The sequence below is a fragment of the Vanellus vanellus genome (assembly GCF_965231255.1).
Source record: "Vanellus vanellus genome assembly, chromosome: 13".
NCBI classification, from domain to species: Eukaryota; Metazoa; Chordata; class Aves; order Charadriiformes; family Charadriidae; genus Vanellus; species Vanellus vanellus.
Genome location: NC_138918.1, coordinates 259,614 through 274,141, shown reverse-complemented (window position 1 = coordinate 274,141; position 14,528 = coordinate 259,614).

The window sequence follows — 14,528 nt, the reverse complement described above, 5'->3', positions numbered from 1 at the left end:
CCCCAAGACCTTTTTGAAGACCAGTGTCCTACAGGGCTCCCCTCCACGTGAGGCCGAGGCGCCCGCACAGCGAGGGTGCAGCCCTGCTCTCATTTCAGCCCTGGGATATGCTGTCACTTACAGCGCCTGCACATCAATATTATGTGCATTGTGGGCAAACAGAGGACCACGCTGTACCTCTAGGATTGCCTTATTGTCTCCTGGCTTATCCAACAGCCGTTCCTGCCTTTCTCTGTGCATGCACTGAAGGGGACCGGCTGATAAAGCCACACACACACACAGCTGGATGCCTCAAGGATAGAGAATGAAGATTCACTATAGGAAGTATAGGTTGTATCCAGAGAAGATAAGGGTACTTAGGAAAGAAAATGGGTATATTTGGTACTTTAAAAAGGTAGGGACAGTTGAACAACAACAAAACACCCTGTGACTTCTACCCACAGGAAGAATATCCTAAAGTTCTTAAAATCAGCAGCTGGGGGATAAACCCAAAAGCATGAAGCTGCCATTCCATAAACCTGCCTTTACAGTGCACCATGTTCTGAAATAAACAGATTTATTGCTGCATAAACCGTAACAAGTATCCTTCTTATTTGTAATTCAAGTACCTTAGGGCCAAATATGAGGGTTTAGATAGTCTTCGCCTTTGTTCTCATTGGTGTCTGCTCTTCCTCTCCAGAGCTCTCTCAGGATCCCAGTGCCCATCCCATCCCCTTCTTCTTTTTCAAACCTCTTGGAGTCTTCCAGGCAATCCCTGAGACCACTGAGTGTGGGACCCCAGGACTGACAACAACCTAAGCACTGCTGAGCTGCTGATCATGAGCTGAGCAGACAAGGCTTCAAGGAAAGTAAGAAAGGGCAAACAGACAACGCAGAACATTTTCTACTCCCATGAATGGAAAAGTGGGTTATAAAGCATGAAGTTAATCTCATTCTCCTCTGACAAAACACCAGCAGCTTGATGGTTTAGAAACCGAAGGTGGTTTTTTTGCTTACGAATCCCCTTCCTTACTGCAAGCCTACACGGTTCATTGCTTCCACTAGCATTGTTGGGTTTATTATTATCCTGCGGGCTCTTCCAGCAAAGTCCAGCTCTCACAAACACGCTGCTAACTGTAAATAAAAAACAGCTTCAGGAGTTCTGTTATTTTGCATGCAGTTTGCCCTTTGATACAACTGGTGTTTGGTCAAAACATGAAGATCTGCTCTGGAAAACAAAAGGCATCATTTAATAACTAAAGCCGTCATAACCTTTTGGCATGCAAAATACTGAGAATCAGGAAGCACCAGAACCATATAAAAGTGAACAACAAGCGTCGGTATGCACTGCCTGCCTGGCCTGCCAAGAATGAATGTGATAGAGCTGGGAATAATGTCACCGGGAGTTCAGTGCTGTGTCCAGCTTTCCCAGCGAATGAAAAGAAGATCTGGACAGCATAAGGATGAAGCAGATGTCAAGGATGGCAGAATGATTGACGAATGTACAACTGCTCTTCAGCAGTCTGTAAACAGTGCATCCTAAAGGGCCACAATCTTATTCCTGCTGAAATCACTGCAGACTGCCATCTGCCCTTTCTGAACTGTCTCTGAGAAACAGACAAAGAAAATCTTTCAATTTGCCCAAATTAAATGGAGCTCGGAAACAGGAATAAGCCCAGGAGCAGTACTGTCCTCCTCAATCTTCTGATAGCTTCTTAAATTGAAAATCGATGCAGATAACTCCCAGAGTCTTAATGCAACAGCAGGGACACCCTAGACACCTCCGAAGATCCTGCACACCGTGGAAGATACCAGATGGCAAGTCCGTCAGTTACAGCGCATCCACCACCCCATATAAGCTTACCTATCAGAGGAGAATTTGAGCTGGGTTAGCAAAGCTGAACGAAGCACTGTGGGTATTAATGGCAATTGATCTCAAGAAGTCCCAGCTCGTGGGACTGGCTGCAGTTCTGTTCAGGAATTACCTTGTAATGGGAATGACAGCACAGAAGTTTAACAGCCACAGGCCGCACTGTCACCTCCCCTCCCTGGATTCCACTGAAAGGAAACCTGCATAGCTTGGAAGAAAACCACAGCATATTCCTACTGTGTCTCTTGACCTGGACACCAGGCTGGAGAACCAGACTTCACAGAAAGCTACGGGGCACATTTGCTCTGCAGTCTGAATGTGGTTTTCAGTGCCCAATCCCAGAGCTTTAAGCTTTTTTCCAATTAATTTTTGCTTTAATAAAAGCATTTGGCAGCTGTCTCAAAATGCCTCTGATAATGCCAAGATGATTTGCACTGATGTAGCTACAGACTAATTGCCCTGAAGTCATGGGAGAGATGCCAGTTATACCATAGTAATTAGAAAAAAAAATTTACCTCCTGCATGGAAATTTTACCCTTAGATCCAACAAGAGATTTACTCAGTTATTTAGGGTACCACTCCACAACCAAACCAAGAAGTACAATGGTGATTTTCAGCCATTTTCTTACACCACTCAGTATAAGTGATGTGTGGAATCAGTTTTACTGATGAACAATCTTGGGACAGGTGCACAGCACACAAAAATAATTCTTACATTGCTAAGTTTTCACCTCTGTCTTGTAGGTAGACAAACCTCTCTTTTCCAAATCAGAGAAAAACAGGGTTTGGTTAGACCAGATATAATTAAACCAAGGATTGAGACTGGATTTAATGCAAAAAGGAAAAGAGATGAGTCACAGAGGCATAAGCTCTTCCTCCTTCTCTTGAAAACTGGTGAAATACTGCTCCCAGGAATTCACCTGTCTTACATCAACACAATGGTACCCATATCCACAGCAAGAGAACAAAGCAAGCTGCGCCAGGGGAAGTTTAGGCTGGACATGAGGAAGCATTTCTTTAACGAGAGGGTGGTCAAACACTGGAACAGGCTTCCTGGAGAGGTGGTCGATGCCCCGTGCTGGGCAGTGTTCACAAGGCATTTGGACAATGCCCTTAACAACATGTTTTAACTTCTGGTCAGCCCCAAAGTGGTCAGGCAGTTGGACCAGATGATCGTTGTTTGTCCCTTCCAACTGAACTACTCTATTCTATTCTAACACAAAGGACAACCAGATCAACCTTGTAAATTTAGTCTATTGATTTGAATGAGTATCCCGTTGAGACATGGGGAGATGTAATTGCAAAGATACGTTATTACTCTATTTTATGTAGAGTAGCTCTAAACAGGTAGAGTGAAGTCAGTCAAAAAAATGTACCCTTGAAACTGCTTTTTCACTGGAACTTCAATTTAATTTGAGTAAATTGGTATTTTATGCAAGAATTATCTTCTTTCTGTGGAATTCTTTTTCATTGAAAGAGTGTTGCAATATTCAGATGCCCAAAGTTGTAACTATTCACCTGTCAAGGCGGCCTACCATTCTTTCACAGGGAAGGGCCCAGTGAGTTTGTCAGTTCTCCATCATACTACTTTTAATGCATAAAGCTTGAATTTTATGCCAAAGCATTTCTAAATATCTGTTTTAGCAACGCTTGCTCACAGACCCTTGCAAACTGCAGTGAGGTTTCATAAAAATCCCTGGCATCTTGCAATGCCCCATACTCCCCACAGGGTGCTAACTATACCACTGAAGAGCACTGTCCCTGCAGTCTGCTGTGGACATCTACGCGTTTAGAAGGCTAATTTCACCGGCTGCCACGTCCTTACCACACTGAGCACTCTCAATTCCAAAGGAGGGAAGGGATCCAATGAGATGTACTGGTTCCCGGCAGTACACACAATCAAATCCTAGATTTGTCTAGGAGGAAACAGTTTAGTACCCTACATAAATAAACTCCTTTGATTTCAGTGGGATGCAGTCTTTGGTATATAGACCTCTCTATGAAGTACATAGGGCACAGTGCTGATACCATTAGACATATCAACTCTAGGAAATTAAAAACACCATAGCATTCCCAGATTGTGGGAATAACATGATCCTAATAACTGTTTCAAAACCTGGTAATCTGTTTGACAATGCAACTATTTAGAGATTGCAAGAAGCATCTGTCAGATGTCTGTAAGCAGAAAGACCAGCAGAATTATTTACGATGAATGCCTGCCAAGTACAATAGCAGCTGGAGTGTCTCCTATCAGCTTTGCCCTCTACCAGCACGTGTCATTATAATCGGCAGAAATTATTGTTGGAGTCCTTGGAGCCATGAAAACCTCTGGTTAAGCAAAAGAGGGCTTCAAAAAATTTTTTAAAAATCTTATGTACAGATTTCCATCCAAGATGGTAGGATTAAACCCATTCGTAAAGCATAATAAATTCAGTATGGAGCTCACAAGGAAAGATTCTATTTTGCCCCTCTCCCCAGAAAATCCATCCAGTAAATTCTGAAGTAACAGCTGCACACATTTCTTTTGAGACGCATCTTGAATGAAAATCTAAATGAATTCACTGAATAATTTGCCACACTTTTTATGAGAAGTAGTAACACATTGCTGTAGGCTGTGGAGTATTTATCAGCAAGGGATCATAACTACACTTGAACTTAGAACTGCTACTGTATGAAGAGACACATTTGAATCTGCAGGTGGTTTTGTTGGTTGTTTTTCAGTTTTTGGTTTTGTTGGTGTTATTTTTTTGTAAGATCAGTTCAAGCTTAGCTGCATGATTTAAGCAAGCAGAAGTAGTTTATTCATATACACACTCCCAGAGGTCTGAAGCAAATATTAGTCTCATAGTATGACAAGCACTGAGTGTGCGGATAATGGTGTGCTGCTTCCCGTGGCAGAACAAGCCATAAAAAATATAAATGCCTCAAGGAATGCACTTTGTAATCTTTAAGACCGAATGTAAAAAGACAATTACAACTGGATGAACAATCCCACTAGAAGCTTCTTCCTACCTAGTCTCTAATCTTCTGTTTTCCTTCCTTCCTACAAATTTCACCCATTGCTATTACTTTTATTTTGGCTTCCATGCTTTCCTTTTGAAATTCTTTTCTTCCTTTATTTGCTGTTTGCTCTAGTTCTTTCTTTTCCATGGCATTCTAGGTTACCTTCTTTTTCATAGCTGGGTTTGATAATATGCTAGCAAAAGTATAGAGGAAAACTACAGCTACACATGCTCCCAGATAACACCATTACCCTTTATCTGAAGTGGCAAAGGAATCTGCTCTGAACATGGCTCCCAATGATAATCTAGGGCTAGTCCGTTTTTCTCCTTTTCTCCTCTAGTCATTGGTTCCTTTGTTTTCTCCAAGCCAATTAAGAGTTTATTTACAAAAACAGGCCTTGCATATTACTGAAGTGGAGAAATACCTTTCTCTGGTTTTACAAGAGACACCTAGGAATAGAAACACCTCAGAAAGAAGAAATGAGCACTTCACCACCTCTACTCTATTGAAACCCAGTGTTCTGGGCCCTCAGGTAGGTAGAGATACCAAAGCATTACAAAGCCCTGTGCCTCTGCTTCAGGGATGTTTGGGGTCAGTTAATCATTTTCATCAGTAGCTTTCACCCTTTTATTCTCTGCTAAATTGCTTCTGCACAAGATTGTCCAGAGCAGGAAAACAGTCACGGATGTCTAGTACCTTGACTATGAAGTATATGGGTCTCCGTAAGGAGACACAAAGTCTCCACAGGGTACACCTATATCTCAGAAGCAAAGAATACAAAGGCCAGTCCAGTCCCTCTCCTATCACTCACTTCCCTATTGATTACACCCTACAACCTAATTTCAGGCTGAAGGTGAAAAAGCAGGGGAACACAGCTGGCTTTGAACACTTTTTTCTCCCTCTTGGAGTGCGTATCCTGCCACTGAGGCCTCGGGAACGACTGCTCTGTTTCAAATTTCTTTTTAAGCCAGGCATCCCCTTCCCCAGAAAGCCCAGTGAGCTGCCCTCTGGGTGAGTAATTTCTTAACACAGGACACTGACATGCCCTGTCAGCACACAGGCAGGCAGGCAGAATTCTCAGCAAGTGAAGAGGTGGCTCTGGGATGGCTGCTGAGAGCTGAACCCTGGTGGGTTCAGCCAAAAGAACCCAAATCTACCTCAGTCAAGCAGACATGCTCATGGCCACAGTCAGACCCCAGATCTGCCTCTGCTGCTGCAAGTCTGAGCAGGACCTGAACACACCGCAGGCTGCTTCCCCCAAGCTCCCACTGAAAGGCTCACATGATCTTGGGATAAAAGGTCTTCAGCCTCTGAGGTGGTGAGGACACCCAGGATGGATCAGTAGGGTCAGAACTCATCTGGTAACACAGTCTTCCCACCTGGGCTTGTCCCCTGAAGCTGCCTTTGCAGCCAGTTCAGAGACGTGCTTGCTTACTCACATAAGGATAAGGTTAAGTCATAACCCCCATCTAAAAGGATCAGGACAAAACAATTCCAGCTGAAGACACCTGAAAGCGTGGGGCGGGTGGACTTTCGCAGCCTGTATGAAAGCCTTCCCACTGTATTTTTCAAGGCTAGAAACTCATGCAAACTGCACTCAGACACGCTTCACTGCATGCCCTTATTAGCATAACCACCAGGCGGACTCAGCCCAAACAGGGGAACTGAACAAGACTCTCACGCCCAAGGCAATCCAGAGGTGAACCTGGGGGAAATGCCCCGTGTTTGTACTGTGGATTCTAGAGTTACATGGAAGACACTTTCTAAAAAGGCATCAGTACAAAGCTCTCTTGCTGTCTTCCCCTGTAAATATGTAAAAAACACTACTATTATCATACTAAATGTTAATTGGGGTCGGGCTATTTCAAAACAATCTCTCTTTAGGGAAGGCCTTTGTCACAAGAGTTGAAGGCTCAAAATTGGCTCCTTTCTCTTTTTTTGGTTTGCAATGAATGACACAATTTGCAGAAAATGCTTCCCAGCCTCAGAGGAAAAACAGCACAAGCACAAGAGAAACAGCACACTCTGTGAGGGAAACTCAGCTGAGTATGAAGAGGCACGAGCACGTACCAATCAAACAGCCATAGGCATATATGCTCCAGTTGCACATGCGACAGGCAAGCCCATATCTGTATTAGAGAAATTGCCTGGGGCCTTGTCAGGAAAATAGCCGGGACCATCATTCTACAGCATTGCAACAGTTCCCTGCTTGACTGTCCCCATTTGTAGTAAGGATCTTAGCCACTTTATCTTGGTTTACTGTAATAAAACGCATTAGAGGAATCCAACCAGACCATTTTCATCTTCTGAACCATGGGTTTGCTTTTTCCATGAATTACATACAAGATCTGATTGAAATGCGATGTCCGAATTACGCGTGCAAAATGAACTTCATGTAGGGGACAAATATACTATACGTGGTGGACGTAACTTGGCTGTGGGTGCAAAGAGGGTCAAGGTCACACACTTAGAAAATAATATGCGTAATGTAAATTTTGCTCCTCCCCTGGTAAACACACTACATTATACACCTTTTATGTGTGGCTAGACATACAGATCTACATTCAAGTGCATACATCTGATGACATAACTTCAGACTTGGTACTTCACAATTTTTCTTTGTCTGTGAATTTCAAAATATTACCAACAGTGCAAAACTACATCAGATCAAAGAAGCCTTTAAAACAGTAGTCCCGAGCTCCTTCTAGCCCCAGGGAAATAATCCCAGGCACGTTATCCTCTGCGGGACTAGGATGTACTTTACTCTCCCTGTTGACCTCAGATTTCAACTGTCACGTCCGCAGGCAGCACAGGAGGGTTTCAGTGGCAACTTGTGACTCAGAATTGGACCAGCCTAACAAGCCATAAAAAAATAAAATTATGTTACACTCCCATCACTCTTGCCTACCTATCTATGCCTGTTTTGGAAAACAAGAGAAACAATCTTGCAAAACATGATCTCAGAAAAGCCAAAAATCAGAAGGGAAGAATATAACCAATCCCATTTTTAATTTACCAGCACAAAGCTAACTTTCCACTTGTACAGAATGAAACAAAAGACTTGGCATACAAGTATCTAAAGGGTGGGTTGAAGGAGGATGGAGCCAGGCTCTTTTCAATGGTTCCAAGTAACAGGACGAGGGGCAATGGGCACAAGTTAGAACACAGGAAGTTCCGTTCAAATACACGGAAACACTTCTTTACGGTTCGGGTGACAGAGCACTGGAACAGGCTGCCCAGGGAGGTTGTGGAGTCCCCTTCCCTGGAGATTTTCAAGACCCGCCTGGATGCAGTCCTGAGTAATGTGCTCTAGGCAATCCTGCTTTAGCAGGGGAGTTGGACTAGATGATCTCTAGAGGTCCCTTCCAACTCTGATGATTCTGTGATTCTGTGATTCTGTGAAAAGAGATTATAACAAATAGATACCTCTGGGACTTCACGGTTTCCTTCTCACCTCAGTTGAAAAAGACCTGCTGTTATATTTTGGGAATTCCTTGGGATTCCAAGAAAAACCTTTTTCTTATGAGGAATCAGTTTCAAATAAAAAGTGAAGAGAGACCAGGTGCAGCAATCCCTCTGCCCCAACCACTTCTACACCCTCATGTGCTGCTCCTCCTCCTCCGTGCCCAAGGGAGCTGGCTTCAGATGGGGGACAGGGGAGGACGGGGGGAGATGTGCAGATTGTTAACTGCTAATCACGTACGCCCAGGCATCCAGCCATGAGGATGCATTCATTGTTTCCAAAACAAGAAATCTTACACTCGGGAACACTGCAGCCTTCCCACGTGGCTGAAGGAGAGAAGCCGTACACAGGCCCTTATGGACGCACCTCTGTGCCTCTGGGTCCATTTGTTTTCTGTCTCTCCCTCAGCTGCTTCCTCCCGGCCACCCACCTCACCTACTTCTTTAATCGACTCCCCAAAATACCCACCCAGAGAACCACGCGGTGCCCGACAGCCCCTGCAATTCCTCATGCCGATGGAGCCGCACCACTGCCTTGGGAGCCCCGCTTGCGGCCGAGCAGGAGAGGCTCCCGCCATGGCTGTGCTGTGCGCCACAGACCACACAGGGCTGCCGCCGGCAGTCAGCCCGCCACCGCAATGGCTTGGCCACAGGGGCAGGTTCCAAAAATTACCTATTTCCAGGCATCTTTCCCGTATCAGAAACCTCAAAACAACAGGTGATGTTGTCCAAAACTTTTGTCACCTCTGAAGGCAAACGTACTGGAACACGAAGGCTCTTAGGCCTTACGGCGGCACGGCAGGTCACGCACCGCCAGCAGGGCTGGGGAGAGATGGGGTTTTGCAGCTGTGTGCGCTTTCTAGGTCATCTCCACACAGCACAGCCAGAGGAGAAATAAGGCCTCAGCATACTTAGAAAAATGCAGCAAATTGGAATTGATCTGGGCGATACGGGAACAAGAACAGCGGGCGCCCCTGGAATGGCCGGGGCAGGGCCTGCAGCATGCGCCCCTCAGGCCCCTCAGAGTGGGCGGCCATCTCCTCCCCATGGTCCCTCCGAAGTTACGGTTTAGATCAAGGGCGGTGGGGGTGAGCTCCCCTGAAACCCAGCTGGAATTCGTACTTAGAGGTCAAAGCGCGCAGGGGTTTATGCCTATATTTAGCAAGCAGGTACAAATGCAAGCCTGAACAGCAATGTTTTAGAAAAGCAGTAAGATGGCAGTTTCCACAGAATTTAGAGAATCAATCAAAATCCCTTTAAAACATATTCTAAAGGACAACCCCTCCTTACAGCAAAGTGTCTCATGAGCTAAATTTGACTCACTCCTTAATAAGGGTCAGGCTGTTTGGCCTCCACACACAAAATCTTTAAGTCTCAACACAGGAATAAAGTTGACTGTGAATGAACAAAAACACACACTGCACCTCCTGAGGAAGGAGGAGACCTACATTCATTCAGAGTGGCAGGGACCACAGCACAGGCATCTAGCAAAGGCAAAACTACAACAAACACACACTCGTAATAGCCTTTGCAAGGGCAGAGAAATCAGCTCATCCCAATGACTCTTTCATCATCTGGCTTCAAACACACAGCAGAAATGGACCTAAAAAATAGACTAAGAATGCCTCCTCCTGCACACTTTGTGACCAAATATTCAGTGGAATTTGGGTATAAAATTCTCTTAGGCTTTATGAAAATTCCAGCTGTAATATTTTCCTTTAAATAAATAAAATCATCATCAGTCGAAAAAGAAAAAACTTTTTTTCTCATTAGTGGTAGGAAAATAGAAGGCATTTAAATTCCTGTCCATCAGAGCCGTGCTTACTCTGACAGGTGGCAACAGAGTATAACCCACTGGTTGGGATGTATTTTGTTTTCCCCTCTGTGCCTGACCTACAGAGAACAGAAGTCTCCCAAAGCTACCATCTGTGGGAATGTACAACCAGATTTATAAAGGTAATAGTGTGCCAAGACATTGACAAGGGGTTCTCAGCAGCACCTGGGCTCCGACTCCCATGTGGAGTGGGGACATTTACCTCATGTTTTTCAAAAATAGCACCAGTCCTGTCTTCACTCTTAATGGTCTAAGTAGCTTTAAAAGTCAGGTCCTGCATCCCTGGGTCTACACTTTAACATCACGAGTTTCAGAATGAGAAGCCTCTAGCTCAGGTCCTAGCAATAACTAAGACAGCAGCAACAGATTACTACCACATCCTCTTGTTTGGCAGCTTCTTTTTTTCCAGTCCACATCTGAGAGGAGTTTTAGCAGCTGATGTCTCAGTAATGGGCCAGATGCTCAAGTAAGAAAAATGCATTGCTTTTGATGATCTAGTCCTATCTACCCTGCCGGATTCCACCCCTGGCAGAAGTAATGCCCCGACACAAGTACAAACGGGGAGGGGAGCAGCTGGAGAGCAGCCCTGCAGAAAGGGACCTGGGGGAGCTGGTGGGCAGCAGCTCGACAGGAGCCAGCAGTGTGCCCTGGCACCAAGGGGGCAAACAGCGCGACCGGTCCGTCAAGAGTGGGGATCATCCCGCTGTGCTCAGCGTTGGTGCGGCCTCGCCCGCAGCACTGCGTGCAGCTCTGGGCCCCACCATTTGAGAAGGACATGAAGGTCCTCAAACGTGTCCAGAGGAGGGCAGCCAAGCTGGTGAAGGGCTGGAAGGCATGTCCTCTGAGGAGCGGCTGAGGACCGGGTTTGTCTGGTTTGGAGAGGAGGAGGCTGAGGGGACACCTCATCACTCTACAGCTTCCCGAGGAGGGGACGCAGCAAGGGAGGTGTTGAGCTCTTCTCCCTGGGATCCAGGCACAGGACAGGACTCCTGGGAATGGTTCAAAGCTGTGCCAGAGGAAGTTTAGGCTGGACATGAGGAAGCATTTCTTTAACGAGAGGGTGGTCAAACACTGGAACAGGCTTCCTGGAGAGGTGATCGATGCCCCGTGCTGGGCAGTGTTCACAAGGCATTTGGACAATGCCCTTAACAACATGTTTTAACTTCTGGTCAGCCCCAAAGTGGTCAGGCAGTTGGACCAGGTGATCATTGTTTGTCCCTTCCAACTGAACTATTCTATTCTATTTATAATTCCAGAAAGCCTCTAAGGCTATTGAGTTTCCAAATAAATTGTGCTTTCCAACTACAGAATAAGGCAAGCTACAGGCCACTAAATCTAAGGCACAGGCAATGCAAGATGTTAATCACAAGGATTTATTTTTAGCGTGTAGTATCTTGCAATCTGGTACAGGGTGAGAAATGAGTGCCTATGCCTTTAGGAGGATAGGATCCTAGTTCACAAATGATGCAAGGAATAGCAATACCATGCTGTAATACAACCTCTGGGGTTTTAACATCTGGTTGTTAACTGTAGAAAATAAAATTCTGGACATTAGACAAACACCATCATCATCCCTGTACTCACTTTCGTTTGATAGCATTACTATTCTCATTTGTGGCTGCTAGCAGAGAGAATGTTTGGAGATCTGGTTTGCAATGTTGGAAAAGATCTGGTTTATCTGTTTGGGGATGGGCAAAGTGCTGAAAAATGAAGACTGCAAAGAAGGGGGCAGTGCACACTGCAGCGACAGTGGTGAAGCTTTGCAGGAACAACCATCAGTGCTCGACGATAGACTCCAGGCAAGATTTCCTGCATTATTGTCAGCCTGCACATTAATTTTCATTTTCTACTTACTTCAATTACAAAACAAACAGAATCATAATCTCTTGTGCTCAAATAGAAGAGACCTCAAAATACAAAAGTCTAATTAACCGAAGAAAAACTTGCATGTATCAGTATGAGGAAGGGAAAGAAAGGAACTTTATTTCCCCATGTTTTAACCCAAGAGGGAATTTTGAGTTTGTTTCAGTGAACCTGACTAAACCCTCATTTGAAGGTACAGCATTTCTTGCAGGCCTTTACTCATCCCTGTTCTTCTCTAAAGTGCTACGATGACAGCATCAGGACATTATGACAGCAGCTTAATACTAAGGCTGATAGAGATAGGTCACTTGCAAACTGTAGACCACATTCCCTGGCGTGCTCCACCTGTGGAGCGCTGTTTGTATAACCAAGAGCAACCACAGACCTTGTTTAGCCAGAAAATCAAAAGGGATTTACCATCAATATCACAAAGCAAAGCAGGAAAAATACAATAACAGTTCTCCTTTTAATATATGGAGACAGATATGACCTACGGAATTCAAACCTGCATTTCAGAACAAAAGGTCCTGTTTCAGCAATAATATTTCAGTTCAAATCCAGAGCAGCAATCTCGCACGTTAAGGAATCCTCAGAATTAAGGCTTCCTCAGTTAATTATTACATAGCATAGGGGTAAGACAGAAGAAAAATTAAGATGCAGTCTCTGCCCCCAACATCTTACAACTTGTTCAAAAATCCTATTGCAATTACTGTGAACAAAATACTTTCCAAAAGACAGAAAATCCTACCCCTTTTCTAACCCCAGATGCTGCTGTCCACTTTGACTGTACAGCATGCCCCTGTACAACAGTCGTCAGTCACTTTGTCTGTCATTAACACATCTCCCAGCAGGCCTCCTTACCGAAGATTATGCATATAGCTGTACATTATAGCAAGAAGAAAGACTCTGCTAATTATACAATAGCTACTTAATATGAGGGCCACCAAAACCAAGAGGTATCTGAAATAGCAAAACTCAAAGAAACACCTGTGTGAAATAACTTTACAGAGAACCATTGAAAAAACATTGGACATTTACCTTCCCTGTAACAAGAAGTTCCAATCGAATAGTTATCCACTTGTCTACCAAACTGCAGGCAAAAAACTCTTACTTGAAATATGAAAAAATGCCTTAAGTTGAAAACTGCTTTACCAGTACACGTGTACGGTGCTAAACTAAAAGGGAATTTTGCCACTGACTGCAACAGGAGCAGAAAATAAGAGACCAGTATGTCTCCCAGGGTAAGCGAATTCATGAGACGTACTTACAGCTGAGCCTGGGGATTTAGGAAAATATAATGAAACAGGATACTATTTACCCTTAGAATCTTAATCAGCCATACTGCCTTTCATCTTGACGAATGAATAAATTAATATACTGATGTTTTTTCTTGCTCTTTGAACAACGCCACACGCGTACTAGAATGCCCCAGTGATGGGTGGGTAGTGAGCAGCTGAGAATTCATAGCTCTGGTTTGAATAAGAACACTTCAGCAGTGTTAACCAACATTTAGATTATTCATAATAACATATCTTAATTTCCTCTCCCAAGAGAGATTCAGAGAAGCATAATTTAACCCAATTAAACTTTAAATAAGAAATCAGGTTTAAAGTAAAACATAATTGAAGAGTCCCCTTTGTCGTATAGGTATTGTCTGCTCTAGATGTATATTGAAGATGGGCACAAGTACCCAACTCTCATCTCTGCTGAGTAACCCCTCTAATGGATGCTTGGGCTCTTTTCAGTATCATTCCAATGTTCTTTACCACAGACTTGAATGTTAGAAGACCCATATTGTAATCGTAGATGAGTTTGGCATACTAGATGGGGATTCAAATGAAAGTAACTTGGAACAAAGTAGATAAAACTCTGTGTAGAGCAAGCTGGAGAGAAGAATAGAAAATATTCGCTGATAGGTGTCACATTCTTTAAGGGAGATGAATATAACTGTACCACAATTCAAAGCAGTGGTTTACCAGACCCAGCCACAGAAGTCCTAAAACACCTTGGGTTAGCGTGAAAATCAAGAACAGACTCAGCAGTCTCCTCTCAAAATAGTAATTCCTTTTTTCAGAGAGGAAAAAGGTATCTGAGCTAAGAGAGCTATGAAGTATCTTTGGATTAAAAGCAAAAGTGAAACAAATGCTGCCCTTATGAAGTGTAGCTTTGGCTGAATAGCTAGTGTAGGCTACAGCTGGTACACAGTGGCTGAACTGCTTTTGAGAAATCCTACATTTCTGTTTGTATGATACAAGTTTATCAAGGGGAAAAAATGACAATCACTCATGTTTATAATTTAAAAGTAGTATTAGTTTTAAATAAAAGCATGTCTCTACACATAAAATATATAGTGAAGTATTTTGGATAACTGTATCACCCCAGGTTTCTGTTTTATGAGGTACACCAAGCTGCTTTAGGCATACTGTACTGATTTCTGGAGTTAAACATGGTACGCATAACACTTTGCTTTATCAAGCAGCAGCAGGTTAAAACATTGCAGAATAGAATAAATTCTGC